This window comes from Erinaceus europaeus, chromosome 5 (genome assembly GCF_950295315.1).
Source record: "Erinaceus europaeus chromosome 5, mEriEur2.1, whole genome shotgun sequence".
Taxonomy (NCBI): Eukaryota; Metazoa; Chordata; class Mammalia; order Eulipotyphla; family Erinaceidae; genus Erinaceus; species Erinaceus europaeus.
The window spans coordinates 4,371,835-4,390,348 of record NC_080166.1 but is presented as its reverse complement, the minus strand read 5'-3'; the positions used below and the strand labels follow the sequence as shown (position 1 = coordinate 4,390,348).

Here is an 18,514-nt window from a genome sequence, read left to right as displayed (position 1 = left end):
GTCAAGAGCTCTGTACCTGTCTGTCACTTTGGACAAAGATGAAATATTTTTCTTATTAGAACCCACAGAGAAACCAGGAAAGGAAACAAACATCAGTGACATATGAAAAAGAAAACTAGGAGAGTATGATATTGGTTATTATTATTGTTATTATTATTATTATTACTATCTTGTTTTCCTTATGTATCCAGAGCACTAACTTCACGGAACTTAGGTCCATCTCTCAATTCCCTTGGTAAAGCTTACCTTTCATAATCTATGACAGTAATGTACTGATCCCCACCACAGGTGACATTATGTGACCTTGCTATAGGAATGAGTCATACAAAGTGGGGAATTGATCGTCCACGAGATCAGATGGAATGTGACTGGCAACCTGTCCTTGGATGAGAGAGGAGGGAAAGGTTGTACAAATACACAGGAGATGAGTCAATCCTATCTGGGCCTGGGACCAGTTCTAGTAATATCCATAGTGGCAAAAAAAAATAATAAAATAAAATAAAAAGCAGAGATTCAGGAAGGAAGGCAGTCAGGTGTGTCACTGGGATTTGAGCAAGTCTTTTCCAAATGTGTTTATTTCGTCATCTTAGCTGAAAATATAGATATGAGATAAAGTGACACTTTTACTTGAGGAGGGGGTTATGGCTTCCAATAAATGCAGTTGTTGATATACATGTACACCCCCCCCCCCAGTCTCGGTCCTCCCCCACCATCCTGCACCAGGACATGCAAGCGCCTCCGTTCATCCCCAGAGTCCTTTAATTCGGTACGATACAACACACTGTATCCAAGTTCTTTGTGCTGGAGTTAGATCTGTAAAGACATAAGAGATGCTACTGTAAATTCTTTTCAAAAGGATTCTCATCCTGGCACTACAGACCTTTGGGGTAGCTTAATGATTCAGGTGGGGGTCGTGCAGTGAAAGGCTGTGTATCGCACGATATGCAGAGTTTTCCCTATCACCTGTCCACTAGGTCCTTCCAGTGGCACTCCTGCTGACTGTAGCAGCCAAAAATGTCTCCAGACAGTGCTGGGAAATCAAAATAGTCTCTGATAAAAATAAATAAACAAGCTACCTCAGGGGCTAGACGGTGGTGCACCTGTTAGAATCCACACAGTATAACGCCTAAGGACCCAGGCTCAAGTCCAGGGAAAGCTTCACAAGCAGTGTAGCAGTGATGTGGGTCTCTCTCTCTCTGTTTATCTCTCTCTCTCTCTCTCTCTCTCTCCCTCCCTCCCTCGCTATCTCCTCCTTCCCTCTTGATTTCTCTTTGTCTCTATCCAATAAATTAATAAATTACATGTCATAAATAAAAAAGAAAAGTGAACCACTACCAATTAAGGGAAAGTGAATGGATCCGGAAGGTCGAGAAGGTTGATGGTGACCCAAAACACTTGAGGTTCGCAAATGTTCCCGGATTGCAAGGGAGCCCAGTCAGCTCACGCAGGATGATTGTGCTGCACAGGACAGGTCAGGACGCAAGTTGCAGGAAACAAGGTAACACACAGGCAAGGGGGTGAACTATATGTAAACAAGTCCTTAAGATGCCAGAATGTCAGATATTGAAGGAAGAAATGGGAACTACGGGAATAAGGAGGGATGATGGAAGAAGAGTAGAGGAAGACTCTAAATGCCAGAGAAAGGAAGGTATCTGGGTTCCTACATCTGTGAGCTAGGAAATTACAGTCATGAAGAGATGTTTGACTATTTCTTACTTATGACTATAGTTAAGAGTTACTAAATACACAGAACATATATTGCTATATATAGCATATAGTTATAGCAATCATGCTACAATTGTAAGAAATCTTTCTGGAATTGTTGCAAGTGTTCCATTATTGGAACAAGGATAGTGTCATATTTAAAACTAATACAGAATTTACCTGTAGAAAGCACAACCTAATTAGAGCCTACTGAGGTGAGTTTTGTGGTCGATTTGCTAATAGTTCTCTGTATCTCAATCAGTAAGTTAAAGCAGCATGTGTTCCCACTTGCTACAAGTTCAAAGACCGGCATGATCCATCACTTGCTTACTTGTGAGAAAACTTTCTGCAAGAGATATAGTCTTTCCTCTGCAAAGAGATCATCAAGCCTGTGAAAACCAAAGCAGTGGAACAAACCTCTATTATCTGAATAATGGTTGTGACATTCAACATCCCTCGAGGAAAATTTTAACCTGGACTCTGACTTTGGCACTTTCAACTACTTTGAAATGAAGTCAAACAAAAGAGGGGGGTCGTTGGGGGGGGGGCAGATAAAATAATGTCATTTACCAATTTTACTTTTCAACATGTTTGAAAGAAAAAGAGGAACAAAGTAAGTTTTCCTTCAGCTCTAAGGTTCCCTTCTGCATCTGAAGGAAAAAAAAATGCGGCTTTTATAATAAATCTAAAACTTATTATTTTTAGCAAGAAGCACTAAATAATTGGCTTGCCAAAAATAGACATCCCATACCACAATGATCTATGTTTATTTTAATTCCTCAGATACCAACTACCATTATGTCAGCCCCCTCGGTACACCACCATGATTATCTGTTGTTTAAAAGAGATGTCCTAAGTACATTATCTAAGTGAACAAAAGCATAAACATTTCAACTATCAAATCATCAAAACTGCTTAGGCAAGCAGAAGTATCTCCTGGCTCCAATGTTTCCCTGATGGAATTTTCTTCTCTGTTACTTTCTCTGCTATTGGAACGACAGCAAGCCCCTACTAAGATAATGAAATAATGGATCTTCTCTTTACAGTGTGAAGTGATTTTTATTTCTTAAGGAGAGGTTTGTTTTTCTAGGTAGTGGCATATTTTCATCAAGTTCCCATACCTGGGAAGCAAGATCTTTATTAAATCAGAGATAAAAATCAATGGATTTACTTATCAGTTGTAATATCATAAAGGGAAAAAATTAATTTAAAGCTATTATTTTGCCTCCTTGCATTGCAGTGGAGAGATCAAAATGTTCACATGTCTGACATTCTTCTTGTTACTGACCTTGTTCTTACTGTCACCAGAAAGCTGAGCTCTCAAAGCACTGTTCGGTTTCCAGGCTTTCTTTTGGTTTTGGGTAATGAAGAATCATCCCAGCGTTATGTTCAGTGGCTAACTGACTGGGAAATGTCCCCCCACACACACACTTTTTTTTTCAGTCCCATCTTCACATTACACAAGATCTCTGACTCTGTCTTGACTAACAAAGGTGACATACCACAGAGGATTACAGAGAAATACAAGGGAAACCAAGTCCTATTCTAGCTTCCTTTGGTGAGATAATTTCTTTTGGATTGAGATCAGATTCCCTTTAATACTATCCAGTGCTGAGATCTTTCTTTTCTCCCTCTACAGAAGTCCTCTCAACTGTCACACTGACAAGCCGGCCTTTTTCTGATGTCCCTAAGTGGCGGCACTACTGCAGATGCAGATAAGGACTGGAGATGAGTGACTGGGTTAACTGATAAAATTGCTAATTAAAGCTCTGGTTTCAACACTCCTGAGAGATTAACCAACTGGTACAAAATTTAGAAGACGGAGGAATTCTACTCTTAACAATGTGCACTGGTAAACAAAAGGACTCAGCAATTTCAAAGAAAGAAATGTCAAGAAATTTCCAAAGATTTCTCCCTCCAGAGAGATGTACAGAAGACATGACTTAACATGTTTATGAGGATTTTTCTTCCTTGAGCTTGACCTGGAAACACAGAAACTGAACAACTGATTATACGTGCATCTTGTGCTGGCTAATACAACGACGGCAACTATCCATGTATACTGTTCTTCAGAAAATTTGAAGAATCAGCCATAATCGAGAAATTCCTGTGTAAAAACTGGCAAGGTTGACAAGACACTCATCTGGGAAGACAGCTGCTCGACCATGCACATAATGTGGGCTCAAGCCAGCCTCCCAGTACACTGCAGGAAGCCTCAGGACTGCCACACACAGCTTTCCCGCTTTCTCTCTACTTCTCTTCTATCTAAAAAGAAAGAACAATGAAACCTCAACAACTTATCTTCTCTCTCTGAATATATATATATATATATATATATCTTTTACACACATACACACGTATTCATTAGAATGACAAATATCCTTGAAAGAAAGACTGGCATCATCCTTTGCCAGTCACACACCATCAGTGACAAGAAGACGTGGTAGTTTTTTTTTTTTTAATTTTTTATTTAAGAAAGGATTAGTGAACAAAAGCATAAGGTAGGAGGGGTACAACTCCACACAATTCCCACCACCCAATCCCCATAACCCCCCCCCCCTCCCATGGTAGCCTTCCCGTTCTCTAGCCCTCTGGGAGCAGGGACCCAGGGTCGTTGAGGGCTGCAGAAGGTGGGAGGAAGACGTGGTAGTTTAACAATAAACAGACTTTCATTCCTATCTCTGTCACTGCTTAGAGCTGGGTGACTTTCAGTTAGTTGCTTGACTTCTCTGTGTCTCCTTCGGGTTGTCCCTTCTGGAAAACTGGAATGCTAGCGTCTTTGCTCTCCTCGTAGAGTTGTAGCTACAGCTGAGTGAATGAGATTTGTAAATACTCAGAAGACTATGAGACAAGTTGTTTTTGATTAAGCAGTAAGCCCATTCTCTGTTATTGCTATTTTGAGGTCATTAATAAAAATGACCTGTTGAGTCTGAAGATGAGTTTTTTGTTTTTTTTTTTAAAGATTTTATTCGGGAGTCTGGCGGTAGTGCAGCGGGTTAAGCGCACATGGCGCAAGGCGCAAGGACCGGCACAAGGATCCTGGTTCGAGCCCCCGGCTCCCCACCTGCAGTGGAGTCGCTTCACAGGCGGTGAAGCAGGTCTCCAGGTGTCTGTCTTTCTCTCCCTCTCTGTCTTCCCCTCCTCTCTCCATTTCTCTCTGTCCTATCCAACAACAACATCAATCATAAGTATAATAATAAAACAACAAAGGCAACAAAAGGGAATAAATAAGAAGAAGAAGAAATAGGATTTGAAAAAAAAGATTTTATTCATTTATTAATGAGACAGATAGGAGGGGAGAGAAAGAACCAGACATCACTCTGGCACACGTGCTGCCGGGGATTGAGCTTCGGACTATGCTGGAGAGTCCAGTGCTTTAGCCAGTGTGCCGTCCCTCGGACCACTAAAGATAAAATTTAACTCCCCTGCATGTGTGATAGAGAATTAAAGCTCGTCAGAACCTTTCAACACTACCTCATCCTCGATGTAACTGGGTCACTAACCTTTGGTCACTAACAAATAGCCTGACTCTGCTTCGTACCCCGAATATCATCATCTCTAACGCGGAATGGTTGCACACTGTGACTGGTGAACTCCCTTCCCGTTCACTGGTCACCAGGCTTAATTCTGGAAGTCCTGATTTTCCTAACCCTCTGGCTCATTGTCATTCACTTGTGACTTCTCTCCCAATGTGTTATGAGTTCACTAAGTTCCTAACTCCCACTATGAATGCCATCCACTCTGCTGGGGCAAGCCCATGTAGAATTATCTCTGTGGACTCTCGTTTGCCCTGCCCCCCTCCCCCAACTAATAAAAAGCAGTGGTTCAACTTCCCTGAGGACGTCATTTCTCAGAACCAGCTGATCCGTCCAGTGACAGACATGTGGCATCTGGATAAGTCAGAGTGGGGAAGGCCAGATGGAGAGCAGGGACAGGAAAGAGAATGAAGTAACAGGGACGGAAGCACAGCCTCCCTGCGCACTCACTGGCCCCTTACAACTGAGAGCAGAGCGACTCTCAAAACGCGACCATCTTTGCTACCCCTTCTAAGATGGTGGAAACAGAACCCTTGCAGTTCAAACGCGGGGTGTTTAGATTGTATTAAAACATGAGGCTCTGGGAACATCAAAGGCTACTCGTGGGTGGCTTAGGCCGGGGTGAGGTCACCAGTGTCCTCAACTGTAATAGGTGTGGAGACACTTTGTACCTGTGAAATGGTGGTGTTTGCTTTTTTTTCTACTGATAAATGTGGAGCTGGGAGAGGAGCTGCCTTTGTGTGCCTGAGGAGTGATCTACTGTGGAAGGCTGAAAGGCAGACAGGTATCAGGTTAGGGTTACAGGGGGCAGCTGTTTTGAAGGAGGATGTCCTTTGTTCTTGAAGACTAAGCTCTTAAACTGGTGGTGTAAGGACAGACTTTGATAAGAAAACATCCTGCTTGACCAGCAGACTTTGAAGAAAAGGCAATATAACTCTGGCAATAGGTAATCTGAATGACATCAAGGAAGAACCGAAAACAGGAGAGCATGTTAACTTCCTTTTGCTCTTTTACATTCAAATATCATTATCTTATAGTGGCTCCACAACATTTATCCAGGCATTTTCTGATAGGTACAACAGCATAAAAATCAAGGTAAGAAAATTTTGTTGGGGTTTCTGCTAAGCTGTCAGACAGGCTCTAGGGTATAATCTTTATTTCTGGTCTTTTTGTTTGTTGTAAGTTTATCCTTTTACACATAATGACCTAAAAAGGTTTTAGCATGGCAGGCTAGCAGTCCGCAAGAAAAAAATTCAGGAGGCTGGGCCATAGTGCACCCGGTTGATCACACACATTACCACATGGTGAGGAAGTGGTTTGAGCCCCCGTTCCCCACCCACAGGGAAGGAAGCTTCACGCCAGGAAAGGTGGTCTGCAGATGTCTTTGTCTCTCCCTCTCAATCTCTTCCTCCCCTCTCAATTTCTATCTACCCTAATTTTTAAAAAGAAAAAAAAAATGAAATGAAGCACCAGGTAGAGTGCACGCCTCACGGTGTGTAAGGACCCAGGCTTAAGCTGCAGACTCCCACATGCAGGGGTCAAGGTCATAAGCCGTGAAACAATCCTGCAGGTGTCTCTCTTTCCCTTTCTGTTTCCCCTCCCCTCTCAATTTCTTTGTCTCTACCAACAAAACGATGGGGGGAAAATGAAAACAAAAATAACAAGCTGACACCCTGTGGATGGTGGGGTGGTGGGTGCTTTGTCACTCCTCCGCCAGCTCTCTTTCTTCTACCTTTCAAAAAACACTTTAAAAATAATAATACATATTGAACCATGGCTTCAGTCCCTTGCCAGGCAATAAAGATAGATAGATAGGTAGATAGATAGACAGACGGACGGACGGACGGACGGGAAAACCCTCACACTCCTCAGGCACTAAATCACCGTTCATTTCTGAGAGGACTGAAAACATACCCAGACATTTCATTTCTAGCTGCCATGTTATACATCTGGGAAGGAAAATCATTTTCTGCTAGACTCAGGTCCCCTTTCCACTGTGATTTCTGCCCTCCAGAAATAAACATAGCGGTCAGGATGTCTGCCCAGCATCCTCCTGGCCCAGCAAAGCAGTGGAGTCTGAGGAAATGCGTACTCTGGTGAGGCGGTATGGGCGCAGTGGCTGCAAACTCGTGAACCACAGGTTTTCAACCACTGGCAGAGTTTCAAACCACTTAATTGAATGACAAGCCCCTCAAACAGCTGTCACTTCAGATGCCTGGGTTTGGATGAAAGGCCAGAAGTCCTGGGAATCACTCCTCTCTAGCACCTGCTTCCTCAACACAACACAGAGTTGCAACGACTTTCAGCCTGAGCATCGGCTAATGAAGCAGACATCCAATAACCGAGAGGAAAAAAAGACAGGGAGATGCTGACTTTCTTTTTTTTTCCCAGTTACAAGGAAACTCCAAGGTCTAAAAACAATTACACCTCTTAAGGCTACACTAATTTTAATCTCTTTCCGTCTTTCATTAGATTCCAAGATTCAATTCCCTGTGGCAACTTTGGTGAACTCCGTTTCACCGACTGTCGTCCACCTGAAAAGGAAATGCAGGTTTCCTGAGTGGAGGAAGGAATGTGCGTGCATATGACCATTTCACTTGGAACCTTGATACATTTAGCTACGCTGCGGGGAAAAAAAAAATGACTAGAATCATTGATTTAAACAGTTGGGTTTACCAAGTAATTCAACTTATACTTAGTAGAATTCTCAAGACATCCCTGTGGAGAACAGCTGCCAAATGCCACTCTCCCCATCTTATAGTCTAAGCAGACTTAAGGGTGCATAACGGTCATACAAAATATTTTCGTGTCTGGGGCATTGCACCAAACTAGAAGACTGGAGGGGGTGGGTTCAGGTCCTGGAAGACAGGGCAAGACCTAGTGGGGTTTGAACTGTTATGTGGCAAATCGAGAAATATTACACATGTACAAACTATTGTATTTTATTTTACTGTTGACTGTAAACCATTAATTCCCCATTCAAGAAATTTTTTTTAAAAATTTCATACCTGAGGCTCTGAGGTTCCAAGTTCAATCCCCAACATGACTATAAGCCCGAAGTAGAGTAGTGCTCTGGTAAAAGAAAGAAAGAAATAAAATTGGTACACACATCTGCAGGTCCTTAAGTCCTAACTATCCACACCTTGCACAACACACTGTGTGTCCAGTAGCATGTTAAAGAGATAAAATATTCTCTGCAAGGCTTCTTTTAAATTTCTTTTTGTATGTGGGGGGGGCGGCTAAAGGTTTACAGTTCAGTTTGCAGACACACACATGGGTAGATTTATTCATCCCCCAGGCACTGTGCAACAGGCCCTCAAGGTTCACCTCCGCCTCTCGCTCTCTGCTTTCCCACGTCCTTTGAGACAGTGCAATATGCTACAGCTGGCCCAAGTCTCACTTTTTGATTTTCTTATTGTCTTTATTTCATAAGTTCCACCTACCTGTAAGTGAAAGCATTCAGTATTTATCCTTCTCTCTCTCTCTCTCTCTCTTTCTCATATCAGTTAACATGATGTCTTCAAGTTCCATCCAAGATGAGGCACAGGAGAGAACTTCGTCATTTTTAACAGCTGAGTAGTATTTCATTGTGTGTGTGTGTGTGTGTGTGTGTGTGTGTGTGTGTGTGTGTGTGTGTGTGTGTGTGTATCTCACAATTTTCTTAGCCGCTCATCTGATCTTGGACATCTGGGTTGCTTCCAAGTCTTGCTAATACTGTAGTCTACACTAGAGTGATGTGTATGTGAGTGTCTATGTTTGGTGCAGGGAGAGGGCAGCTGGGGTAGGTAATTCCTCACTCATCTATATTCTAAGTAGAAATGATTCAGCTTTCAAAAACATGCACTGTTCATCATTCATAATCTTCACTTTATATTTGTCCAATAAAACGTCACCCCTCACTTATTCTTATAAATGTGATCTGTACCTTTGGAATTCCTCACCAATAAACATGCTTTGATTCAAACTGAGTTATAGTGTGCTCTTGAATCACTGCTGAATTTTGAAACTTCACATGACCAAATCATTAATTAAATTTATTTTTAAGTACAAAATATTTAAAATACTACATCAAAGACCACATTTGTACCCTGAGGGATACATAAGCCTGTATCATACCAGCACATTTTTTTCTCTTTCTGAAAAAACCCACATTTCTGTCCTATTTCTAATCTTTCTCAGTCACACTGCCAACATGTCCTAATATTCTAGTTAGGAAGATAAAATGCCCCCCTTACTTTTTCATTAAAAAATTGATTTTTTTAATTCAAATTTATTGCTGAGGTAAAACAAAAGCCTCTCCAGAGACCATGATCACTTAGCAGTATTACAGAAGTTCTCATCTCCAAATGGTTGTCAAGCGGCCACCCATAACTCAAGGGTAAACTATCCCAGCTGTAAGGAGAATTTCACTCCCTTGTTAGACATCAGTGGCATAAGCCTCTTATGGGATAACATGCGTCAAAGTCACAGAATCTGACAAGCTGCCTTGGGGAGACAATGTGGTATGTTCAATGGAAAGAATGCTGGAAGTTGTGACACAGGATTTCACAAATAAACATATTCCATGGGGACCACTGAGCAGAAGTCACAGCTCCTATTCCAATTCTCATCATCAGCTCTCCGAGAGTTTACATAAGCTCCTGAACCTGTCTGATGAGGAAAATGGAGTTTCTTCTCATTCCTCTCTGCCTCTGCTCCCATGCTTGGCTCAGTGAAATTAACTTAGAACACTACTTCTTCTCTGTCTCTCTCCAAAAATTACAGGGAAAAAAATCAGTTCAAAGAGACTGATCAACAGAATCACACACGAGAAGTCCCGAATTCATTCTTTGATACCAGATTAAAAAGTTAATGAAATAAAGATCTCAGCCAGGCAGTGGCACAGTTGATTAAACACACACGCATTACAGTGCACAAGGACCCGGGTTCAAGTTCCTGGTCCCCACCTACAGGGGGAAAGCTTCACGAGTGATGAAGCAGGTCTGCAGCTGCCTCTCTATCTTCCCCTCCCCTCTCAATTTCTCAGTCTCTATCCAATAATAAATACAATTTCAATAGATTAAAATAAAATCAATGATGATAAATTCTTTTTAAAGAAATGAAACAAAGATCCTCAGTTACAAGACACCTGCCACAGATTTGCCCCAAATTTCTCACTCGACACTTTCTGTTCCAAGTCCCAAGGTGCAGAGAATTCACTACAGAATGCTCTCACAGTGCCCAGCCTGATCTCACCCACCCCGTTTTCTCTCGGCTTTGCCACAAAAGCCATAGGTCTCCCACCTCTTCCCACCTTGCCCTTGTGTGACCAGTGGAGCTCCTTTTCCTCACCTGCCTGCAGACTTGGCCACATCGGCTGTCACGGTCCCCACACATCATTGTCTAAGCACTGGCTTTGGACTCACTCCAGGAGAGGGACTCCCAGGGACAGTCACAGCTGTGAAGCCCTAGCCAGAATGATTATATAGAACAGCCTCCTCTCCTGGCATGGCCAGTCTCAGCCAACATGTCAAGAAGGGGCCAGCCGGTGGTGCACCTGGTTGAGCTCACCCATTACGGTGAGCAAGGACCCAGGTCCATACCCGTGGTGCCCACCTCCAGGTGGAAAGTTTCATGAATCATGAAGCAGGGCTGCTGTGTCTCTCTGTCTCTCTCCCTCTCTGTATCATCCTTGCCTCTCAATCTCTCTGTGCCTCTATTCGATAATAAATAAATAAATATTAAAAGAAAGAAGAGCAATAATGTAAGAATTACTTAGAAAAAAATTAAGTCGACCTTCAAGTAAAATGAATAGGCAATGTTTTGTTCCCTAAAGCACTTGGGTAACCCAGGACAAGATGATCAGATTAGCTTTGAAGGAAACCCTTGGAAAACAGACATTGTAGATACAGAAATGACTACAAAGGAAGTATACAGAACTCCTCCACGTGCTTTAAAGACCAGTCAGACAGTCTGTTTGACCGGTCACACAACGTACTTCCTCACTATACTGATCACTAGGAAGACATCTTTTTTTTAAACTTGTTTTGGGGTTGTTTGTTTTAGTTTTTGTTTTCCCCTCCAGGTTATTGTTGAGGCTTGATGCCAGCACTACATGCCCACTGCTCCTAGTGGCCATACATTTTCCATTTTATTGGATGGAACAGAGAGAAATTGAGAGAGGAGGGGAGATGGAGAGGGAGAAAGAGAGACATGACACCTGCAGACCTGCTTCACCACTTGTGATGTGTCCCCGCTGCAGGAGGGGAGCAGGCACTTAGATCCGGATTCTTGTGCAGGACCTTGAGCTTTGTACTATGTGCACCCAACCGGTGCACCACCTCCCGGCCCCCCACTGTGAAGATACCTTTTTTTTTTTTCCTCCAGGCTTATCACTGGGGCTCTGTGCCTGCCCTGTGACTCCACTGCTCCTAGAGGCCATTTTTCCAATTTTGTTGCCCTTGCTGTTATTATAGCTATTATTGTTGTTGGATAGGACAGAAATAAATTGAGAGAGAAGGGAAAGACAGACAGGGGGAGAGAAAGATAGACACCTACAAGACCTGCTTCACTGCTTGTGAAGCGACTCCCAGGCAGGTGGGAAGCCAGGAGCTCAAACCCAGATCCTTACGCCGGTCCTTGCGCTTTGCACCACATGCACTTAACCCGCTGTGCTACCGCCCAGCACCACTGCCACCCAACCCTGTCTCTATCCAAAATAAATTTAAAACATATATAAAAAAGAATAATGTTAATTCGTTTGGGAGGAATGTTGACTAGTCTTTGCACGTAAATTTCAAAGATCTTGAGAGTTAAGTCATCATACAATGAAGAGAGAAATTCAGCATGTTTCTGATTATAAATCAAATCAACTTTATATCCTCACCATTGGTACATTTTAACGAGTGAGTGTCCCGTCGCTCATGTGCTTAGATTTCATGTAACAGCACTGTCTCCTCAGAGACCCCTATACTGATACCAGCTGGCAGAGAATCTAGTATTTCACCATGAGAAATTTATTTCTTGAGAGCTTGTTTGGAGACTTGAGTAGGGGTGCAGTTACTCGTATGCCTTCTCTCTTTGACCCAGTACACAACTTGGAGCTGTGAATGAGGAAGGGGACACCCGCCCAGCCAGCCCTGGCAGTGAATGGGGTGACAGAGGATGCAGCCAGAGGGGACATCATGAGAAATGTATTTCTTCAATGAAAATAACCGGATTTTTCAAAAGGTTCCTGTTCAATGTTCTCCACTTGCACAATATTTTATTTGCATAAAGCAATTTTACATAATTCTTACCACAAAGTAAAAATCATGTATCTCTTTTAAAAATAAGGAGACCAAGTTGGGAAAGTGAAGTCATAGTCTGTAAGGATTAGATGAGCATTCAAACCCCCAAGTCTTCTAGCACTGAGTTCCTTCTTTTCTCTCCTTCTCCTCCTCCTTCCTTTTCTTCCAGGGTTATGACTGGGCCTTGGTGCTGACACTATGAATCCGCTGCTCCTGGCGGCCACTTTTTCTATTTTACTGGATAGGACAGAGAGAAACTGAGAGAGGAGGGGGAGTTAGAGAGGGAGTTAGAAAGAAAGACACCTGCAGACCTGCTTTGCTACTTGAGAAGTGTCCCCTGCCCTGCAGGTAGGGGCAGGGACTCAAACCTGGATCCTTGCACAGCCTCGTGCCTAGACTATGTGTTCTTTTTTTTTTTTTTCCCCTCCAGGGTTATTGCTGGGCTCGGTGCCTGCACCAAGAATCCACCGCTCCTGGAGGCCATTTTTCCCCCTTTTGTTGCCCTTGTTGTTGTAGCCTCGTTATGGTTATTACTATTGCCATTGTCGATGTTGTTCGTTGTTGGATAGGACAGAGAGAAATGGAGAGAGGAGGGGAAGACAGAGAGGGGGGGAGAAAGACAGACACCTGCAGACCTGCTTCACCACCTGTGAAGCGACTCCCCTGCAGGTGGGGAGCCGGGGGCTCGAACTGGGATCCTTACGCGGGTCCTTGCGCTTTGCGCCACGTGCACTTAACCCGCTGCGCCACCGCCCGACCCCCTAGACTATGTGTTCTTAACTCCCCCAACCCCACCAAGTTCCCTGATGTCTTGGCACGTGACACTGCCCACTCGGAGGCTGCAGCATCCAGACAGAAATTTGCACCGGGGTTCTCACTGTCACATGCCATAATCAGAAAAGCCAGTTCGGATCATTTTGCAGAGCATTTACAATGCATTGCATCGCTGCGAGCACGTAACAGTCCACTTATTTATTTCCAGATGCCCCCTGGTCAAGAATCCCTTATCCTTAACATTGCTGTATAACTGTAATCCTCACTTGGCAGAAAACATGATGACAACAATGACAGAGAGTTAAAGGGCTTCACTGACACATAATGAATTCTCTTTTCATAGGATTCTAGCCAACTATTCAACAGACTGATCGGCTCTCAATGCGTATGCATTCCCTCTAATGTGAACTCAGCTCAGCTCTCGCAGATAAAGTTGAACAACTGCCCCCATCAATAGATAGAATAGGCTTGATTTTCCCAAGGTCATAAAGTCGGGAGTAGGAGGTTCCTTATGCAAACAAAAATTGACAGCATAGTGTAATTATGGTGATTCCAAGATGTTTTAAATAGAAAAATCAACCCTGAAATCATATATCATTAGCACATTGCTAGAAGGGTCATTTTTTTAAAAAAAAAAAAGAAAAATAATTATTAAAACTCTAAGTGCTTACTGGCTCCTGAATGGAAAAGACAATGCAAAGTGCAACTCCAAGCCCTAAGTGCTATGAGAAGGTACACAAAATTCTACCAGGAGGAAACGGCTCTTAAAGAAAATTAGTAAGCAGGAAAATTTGCTTTGAACAGGATATATGACTTGCAGAAGCCCAGGAACAAGTCTCTGGAAAATACACCCTTCTGGTGATAGCTGGGACCCATGGAAATCCTAGTGAAATCACCTAAAACAAAGAGAAAGTTCACAAGTATTCGGCCCTTCACTGCCAGCTGCTGTTTCAGTAGGATTCACTACAAGGTGCACCTCATCACAGAACCTACTCGTGTGCCACCTACCTGTGCTTCCGCGATGTTCTCCCCATATGTTGCTTCCCTATTCTATTCCATCTGGCTCAAATAAACTCTTAAAATTGTTAGTATGCTCCAATTTGCCGTTGAAAAGTTCTGCTGTCTCAAGAGGGAGCCAAGGGAAGGCCCCCAGGGTTCTCCCAAAACAGTGAGAAACCGTACCTGCTGATGCCTCACCAGCCTGCTTAACTGCCCCTAGTAGAGGGACACAAGACCCTCTCAGACTTCCGCTCCTACCTTGTTTGGCAGTATTTGCATTATAATCTTCCTGAGGGCAAGCACTTTGTTTTGATCTGATTAGATCCAGAAACCACCCAGACTCTGACTTGGTCTGACTGAAAGCAAGTCTGACTGCTGCCAGGGTTGAACTGGTTCTGATCTGGAAACCTGACTAGATTCTGAGTCAGACAGGCTCTAATTTAAACTGAACTGGGTCTGGTCTGAGGCTTCAGGTGAGTGAAATTTTGCTTCAAGGCTGAACAAGAAGGTTAATCTTTCCAAAGATAATATTGAATTGCAACAGGCACTATAGATAAGTGTATCCATTAATAAGATGCCCTAAAGAAAAAGGGGTCTCCGCCAAGTATTCACTATAAAGAGGAAAAGGGAAAAATGATTTCCCTCCTGCACAGTTTCATGTGGGTTTTGGAACACCCCATCCCCCCAGAACTTGCAATTAGAATGCCAGGTGAGTTGGCAGGTGCCTACAAAAGTAAATCATTCTCTCTCTCTCTGCCTCTCTTTCTCTCTTTGTCTCTCCCTGCTTTTCCAGAGTACTGCTCACTTCTGGGTTATAGTGATGTGGAGGACTGAGCCTGGGCCCTCAGAACTACAAGCATGAGAGTCTATTTGTTATAACCATTATGCTGTCTCCGCACCCTAGCAAATAATTCTTAGCAAGACCAGACCTGCAGTGCCTGGTTAAAAGAGGAGAGTAAGTTTTCACTCCCTTTCCTAATTCAGATTTTGGGAGGGGGGGAATATATATATATATATATATATATATATATATATATATATATATATATATATATGTAATAGTTCTTTCTTTCTTGGATAGCATTTAGTTTGGTGGTGGTGGTGGTGGTGGTGGTGTGTGTGTGTCTGTGAGCACAGTGCTGGGGGACTCACATGTATGCCACTTCACTACTTCAGTGCTGATTTTTTCATTCTTTTTCACAAAGAGACAGAGGCAGAGAGACAGAGTGACACCACAGCACCAGACTTTTTCCTGTGCCTATGTCAGGGCTCAAACTTGGATGACACATATAGAAAGGCACACACACACACACCCCTTGGAATAGACCTAAAATAGACCGACTAGCTTTTTTCCAAATTGGAGACCCCCAAATCTCATCTGCAATATTCTTGCCTTTAGGTTTCTTATTATTAAAAAAATTGTCTTGCTTTATATCATAATGCTTTTTTAGCCACCAAGTTGCAGATGCTATCATGACACCAACTTGACTTCCCTAGACAGATGATCTCACCAATATGCCCTGGAACCCTACCTCTCCAGAGCCCTGCCCCACTAGGCAAAGATTGGAACAGGCTGGGGATATGTATGGACCTGTCAATGTCCATGTCCAGTGAAGAAGATATTACAGAAGCCAGAACTCCCACCTTCTGCACCCCATAAACGTCTTTGGTCCATACTCTCAGAGGGATAAAGAATAGGAAAGCTTCAGATAGAGATTACACCCCTCTTATCTGATGGTCTTGTTGATCATTATTAAATAAAAATAAGAAAGAGAGAAGGAAAGAAAAGAAAGAAAAAAAGGAAGGAAGAAAGAAAGAAAGAAAGAAAGAGAAAGGCACACCCCTACAGGGTAAGCTATCTTCTATCCAGTTTTTGTTTGATTGCTTGATTGACTGTTTGATTTTTGTTTGTTTTTAAATACCTCACTGTAAATTTGTCTTGCTTTTTTGAGGCATAATGACATAGTACATTAGATTAGCTTCAGTGTATGTGCTCAATATCTGTCTCTACTGTGAAATGATCACTTGAGTTGATCTCATTCAGATACACCCCATATAACATTACCAATTTTTGTGATGACTTTTCAGATTTGTTCTCCTATTAGCATTCAGATAGGTTAATTGGTACTATTAACAATAGCCACTATTCTGTCCACTATATTCCTATGACTTACTCAACTTTTTTAATCATTGTAATTGGTTTAATTTTTAGCAACTCAGAAAGTAGGGTTCAGAATATTTGCTGTTAGCAAATACAAATTGCTGCTGGCATGAAAGACCATTTATGGTTCATTCTCCACTCAAGTACACAAACCAAAGTGTCCGTCATAGTATCATTCATGATAGCAAACAACTCAAGTGCACAAACACAAGTGTCCATGAACATCCTCCTGGTGATGTGAAGAGGAGTCAAGCGTCGAGAGCAGTTTTATGACATTGGGCCAAGTTGCCTGACCCTAAGCCCTTGACATCCTGCCCTGTGAGATGGGGGTAATCATATCCACTTCTAAGGGTTGTGAGGATGACGAGATCTATTGAGTGAAGGGAGGAGACTGACAAGGAAATTTAGCTTGTAGTAAGTGACTGACAAGCACGTTCTCCTGGTGCACCTTCTCTGTTCTTCTCCCATACCTTCTGTGCCTGCCTCATTGCTGGCACGCAGCTGCTAAACGTGCTGCACGTGGGTGTGCACCTGCATTATCTTCCTTGGGAAAGTGACATAAACCAAAGGAGAAGAACAAATACCGGATGGTCTTACTTTGGGGTGACGTGAGAGAGACAAGGCAAAGAAAGGGAAGCACAAGGAAATGCTTGGACTAGGGAGAGTGGATTGCAGCAAAGTGAAAGACTCTGGAATAGGAAGAGACAGAGAGGGAGAATTTTAGATCCCCAGAATACAGTGGTGAAGAGACATCTGGTCTGGTGGTGAGAGTGATGGCCAGACACCTGTCACGGGCAGATCTGAAACTGTCCTTATGTGGAAACAACTGTCCTATAAATGATTATTCCCACCCTCGATAAAATGGTTTAAAATAGATTTTTAAATCTTTTTTGGTAACTCAAAATTTTACAGTTATACTAATCTAATGATTGGTATTTGTTCAAAATTGACATCATTTTCCAACAAAATACTGAAGCATTAAGTACTGAGCTGGTTCTGTTCACTGTTCACCTTCCATTTACAAAGCAATTATAAATATCTGCATGTTTTACAGCACAAAACTGTCCCCAAAACAATCCTTGAACCTGCAGATTTCTGCTTACTATACAGGTAACAGTCACACTTCAGAAACTGGAGCATTGAGTCCACATTAACTGGAGGTCTAAAATTAAAGTAGATGGTAGAGATCCTCATCTGCAGGAGGCAAGATTTTCATGTGGTAAAGGGTGCTGTAGATGTCTCTCGTTCTGTCTCCCTCTCTATCTCCCCTCCTGCTATCTGTGGATCAACACCTCTCACATTGAAACAGACATAATAAATCAACCAGCAAGTCATCTGACTAAAGCAGATAGTTAACACTTGAGGTACATTCTTTATTAGATACAAACTAGTTAGATACCACCTAGGCTGAAAGACTGACTGCGTAAACTTTGGTCTCTTGGCATTATGCTCCTGAGTTATCAAATGGAGACTGCCTGGTCCGCCATACTCTAAAAGGTCTCAAAAGTGTGCCCACGGGCATCAACAGCCCGTACATGGTCTCACTGCCCTTAGAGAAACAGAAACAAGATGAATGGCAAAAGTAATTCTTCCAGGGACCTGACATCAAAACCTGAGTTTCTCAAGGAGACAAAAACAATTTAATGTTGATGATGACTGAGATTAGCACTAATAACAATTGCTTGGTCAATGTATGAAAAGATAACCAAAAGAGGGTAATTGTTAAATTAATTAAATGATGTCACTAGATTAATGTGGTCCTTGTGGTGGCCTGTGCAAACAAACCAAATCTAAGCTTGTATGTGCCCCAAGTTTAGAAAATCAAAACATTAGGGACAACCAGTCACCAACAGCCAACTGGACTTTAAGAGTTAGCCAATCAATCAGTAACTTACTTTGCTTCTGCTTTCCTCTCTAAACACTACTCCCCAAGAACCTATTACTTCTGGTTTGGTGCTGCCTGATTCAAATTGATTTCCATTCAAATAAACTCCAACGAATTAAAGGGGGGGAAAAAACAAGTCATCAAAGTTAGTTTTACAGGCAGGTTACTAGTTTGCCTTCTCTCTCCC

General features: G+C 42.6%; 1 long non-coding RNA gene across 1 annotated transcript in view; it reads right to left on the bottom strand.

The window, feature by feature from the left end:
• Window positions 1-542: 542 nt before the first annotated feature.
• The window catches only part of LOC132538570 (uncharacterized), a 50,678-nt gene continuing 32,706 nt past the window's right edge, over window positions 543-18,514 (bottom strand). The window contains exons 2-3 of the long non-coding RNA XR_009549907.1: window positions 8,249-8,312; window positions 543-813 (exon numbers count right to left, since the gene is read on the bottom strand). This is a non-coding gene — a long non-coding RNA (uncharacterized LOC132538570). The remainder of the gene's footprint in view (window positions 814-8,248; window positions 8,313-18,514) is intronic.